The following is a 4,172-nucleotide window of genomic DNA, read 5'->3' on the forward strand; positions in this document are numbered from 1 at the left end:
ATGTGCAAAACTCCTCATCTTTCATGTTTGTCTTTCTAATTTCTGGACCTGCTCTGAGCAGCATGGTAACCATCTACTCAGAGATTTGTAAAATGCAGACCTCCTGTACCTTCCATTTATAGAACACAAATATTAGTCTTGTCTTTTTTCTTAAAATCTCTGTTACTGCCTAAAACCTTAGTCATATTGTCTACTAATTTATATCCATTTGATTTTATTTTACTTTAGACAGGGTTTCACTCTTTCACCCAGGCTGGAGTGCAGTGGTGCAGTCGCAGCTCACTGCCGCCTTGACCTCCTGGGCTCAAGCAATCCCCCAATCTCAGCCTCTCGAGTAGCTGGGAATACAGGCACTTACCACCATGTCCAGCTACTATTTTTGATTTTTTTAGAGACGGAGTCTCATTATATTGCCTAGGCTGGTCTTGACTCCTAGGTTCAAGCAGTCCTCCCACCTTGGCCTCCCAAAGTTTTGGGATTACAGGCATGAGCCACTGTGCTTGACTTGTATCCATTTTATATGTTTTAACTTTTAGATGACATGGATTTTTAGTATGTAATATTGAGAAATCCCAAATGTACACATCTAAATAGTTAAAAGCTCTATGCTGTTAGCATCTGTGGAGCAGAATCCTCCACAGGTAAGTTAGATACTAATGTCTCATCACAGCCATAACTCAATTGACCATTTCAACAAGGGATAATTATTTCTTAGTAACGTAGACTAATTAGTTGCAGAAAGGACTCAGTGAAGGAATAGAAGCTGAGTGCAGTGGCACACGTCTGTAGTCTCAGCTACTCAGGAGGCTGAGGCAGAAGGATCCCTTGAGGCCAGGAGTTTGAGGCTGTGGTGTACGTTGCTCCTTCCTGTGAATAGCCATTTCACTCCAGCCTGGGGCTTTGCATGTAGAGATGCCAGATCACTCACATGAATTTTAGATGAATTTTAGCCTTTCCAGCCATCTTTTATTAAAGTGAATACAATTCATCATGCTCTCTACTCTGGTCTCCTCTACTGACATTAGACTTAAATCATTAGTAAATCTATTAGACGTTCTCTGCTTTAAGTTTTAAACCTCAATGAATGATTTGCACTTAGTAAATATCAATTGTTACCTATTAATGGTGGTACGGAATATATAAATTATATCTTTTTAGCACAGACCTGCCTGTGTGGTAAGAGAAATCCAAGGCAACACACAGGTATAAAGAGCTCCGCACCATGGCCGTACTACCTTGTCAGCCATGTTCCTCTTACCATCAGCAGCTGAAGGAAGCTTTCATCGCAGCAACAACTGAATACATTTCTGAGAGTGAGGTGCTTGGCTGAATGGCTCACACAAGAAAAATACTGAATGTATTTTGGTGCTGATCTTTCTCCTCTCCCCTGGGAGTAGGAAAACATTAAGACAAACCACCAGTTAGCTAATATTATAAGCTAAAAAATTTTAAACTGATCACTTCCCCTTTTCCTTCCCCCTCCTCTTCTATCTTTCCTCAGATTCATTGGGAACTGGGCTAGGATTGACTGAAGTCCATGTGTGATTTAAGTTTGGTTGGGAGATACACACATGTATGTAAATAAACCTTTGATTTGATTTGAACAGAAATTTCGTTGTGTTGTAGTAAATGTGATTCCTTATATTGGCAACTGACAACTGTTCAAAAGCAGGTTATTAAGTGGCTTGCCTGTGTAATTGTGAGAACTTTGGGGGTAGCTTCTTTACACAGTCACAAAAATGTCAATGACTATCCTGCCAGAATAGAACATTTTCCTCCCAGCTTTCTGTAGGCTGTATCACAAGATTCAATTGTCATTCTTGTTTACATTGAGAATTACGGTTTATGGCTATTTCAACTTTAAGAATTACAATTCTGTAATCTGCAAGTAATTGAAATCTTTTCTTTTTTTCTTTTTTCTTTTTTTAATGAGACAGGGTCTTGCTCTATTGCCCAGCCTAGAGTGTGGTGGTGCAATTACAGCTCACTGCAGTCTTGAACTCCTGGGCTCAAGTGATCCTCCTGCCTCAGCAATTGAAATCTTTAAAGTCATTTGTATCAACTCTTCAGTGATTCTAGAAGTGAGGAAAATCATAAGAAATAAATGCTGATATTTGTACATAAAACTACAGTTGATAAAAACACTGGAGCAAATCCTAAAGTCAGTACTGGATTATACTTTATTTTATTGAACTTTAAATAGAAAACAACCACAGTGACATGTAATCATCTGGAAGAGAGGCCGCCTGGTGTACTTTTTATTGAATTATAATGTTATTTTAATCACCAGTAGAATCTCAGAGCAAAGGCATATTCTTGCTGCACTCCATAACAAGGAAAGCAAAGGAAAATGCCTTTTTTTCTAGCCTGAATAGAAAATCTTTTCTCCCTTCAGGATTCAGTGGAAGCGTTTGCTTTACCTGAAAGCACAAGGCTTGACTTTTAAGAATGCAACCTTTGAAATGTTAGAGGTGAATATAGTATGGACAGTCCCCAAATAACAAATTTGCTGAGCTGCACAAAATAGGCAACAATGTGCTTTTATTAATAAAATAGGTGAAAGGTAAAAGGATATTTCAATTATATAAAAAGCAGTTACATCATTGAACGAACATTTAGTATGTACAAATAACTCTGGTAGGCACTATTTCAAAATAGTAATTACTATGATTAACATTTTTCCCGCACTTACTGTGTGTTAGGCACTTTACTAAGTACTTCACTGAGATATTTTATTTCAAAAATGAGTAGAAATGGTTTCTGCCCTAAAGGAGCTAAGTCAAGAGCCAGGATTAGAGTGAGGTGAGTAAGGCATTGGCCTTAGGCTTAAAATTTAAAGTGGTGCCAAAAATGCAGTGATCAACACATTCTACTGCAATATTAAAAATATCAATATTAGTTCAAAATATGTATGAGGATGTAAAGCAACAGGAAGTCTCATTTTTTGCTGGTGAGAATGCAAAGTACAGCCACTTTGGAAGACAGTTTGTTGGTTTCTTATAACTAAACAAACTCTTACCATAAGATCCAGCAGTCTCACTCCTTGGTGTTTATCCAAATGAACTGAAAACTTATGTTCACACCAAAACCTACACACAGATGTTTATAGCAGCTTTACTATAATTGTCCAAACCTGAAACTATCGTGTTATCCTAGAGTAAGTGAGTAGATGTGATGGTTTGTTTTGTGTGTCAACTTGACTGGACCATAGGGTGTCCAGATACTTGATTAAGCATTATTCTGGCCGTGACTGTGGGGGTGTTTCTGGATGTGATAAACTTTTTATTTGGTAGACTGAGCAAAGTAGATTGTTCTCCCTAATGTGGGTGGACTTCATCCAAACAGTTGATAGCCTGAATAGAACAAAAAGGCTAAGGGAGAATTTGCTTTGTCTATCATTGAGTTGAAACATCGGTCATTTCTGACTTTGGACTTGGTCTCAGACTGGAAGTTAACCCCATGGGCTCTCTGGATTCTCAGCCTTCTGGAGTTGGACTGGAACTGTACCATCAGTCCTCCTGTCCTGGGTTTCAGGTTGCTAACGTCAGATCTTCAGAGTTCTCAGCTTCTATTACTGCATGAACCAGTTTATTTGTTTACTTATTTATATTATTATTATTTTTTAAAAGCCTACAGCACCTGGTATTCCCAGGCAGTCTCCCATCCAAGTACTAACCAGGCCCAACCCTGCTTAGCTTCCAAGATCAGATGAGATCAGGAGCGTTGAGGATGGTATGGCCATAGACATGAACCAATTTCTTATCTAATCAGTCCATCTCCCTGCACCCTCTGTACCTACCTACATACATATATAGGAACACACACACACACACACACATATATATATATCTCCTATTGGAGACCCCAGACTAATATAGTGGCAAAATAAACTGGAACATCCAGATATTTTTCAGTACTAAAAAGAAACAAGCTATCAAGCCACAAAAAGACAGCCAGGAAATTTATATATTCCTAGCCTAAGAAGCCAATCTGAAAAGGATACATGTTACATGATTCCAGCTTTAGACATACTGGAAAAGAAAAACTAGAGACAGTAAAACGGTCAATAGTTGCCAGGGCTTAGTGAAGAGGGAGGGATGAACAGGCAAAGCACAGAGGATTTTTAGGGCAGTGAAATATTCTGGGTGATACCACAATGGTGGATATGTGTC

At 38.6% G+C, this 4,172-nt stretch overlaps 1 non-coding gene across 1 annotated transcript; it reads right to left on the minus strand.

The window, feature by feature from the left end:
- Positions 1 to 3,627: 3,627 nt before the first annotated feature.
- Positions 3,628 to 3,746, minus strand: LOC118148522 (5S ribosomal RNA). Its single transcript, XR_004735355.2, has one exon. It is a non-coding gene; the product is annotated as a 5S ribosomal RNA (ribosomal RNA).
- Positions 3,747 to 4,172: the final 426 nt, after the last annotated feature.

This window comes from Callithrix jacchus, chromosome 1 (genome assembly GCF_049354715.1).
Source record: "Callithrix jacchus isolate 240 chromosome 1, calJac240_pri, whole genome shotgun sequence".
In the NCBI taxonomy this organism is placed as follows: domain Eukaryota; kingdom Metazoa; phylum Chordata; class Mammalia; order Primates; family Cebidae; genus Callithrix; species Callithrix jacchus.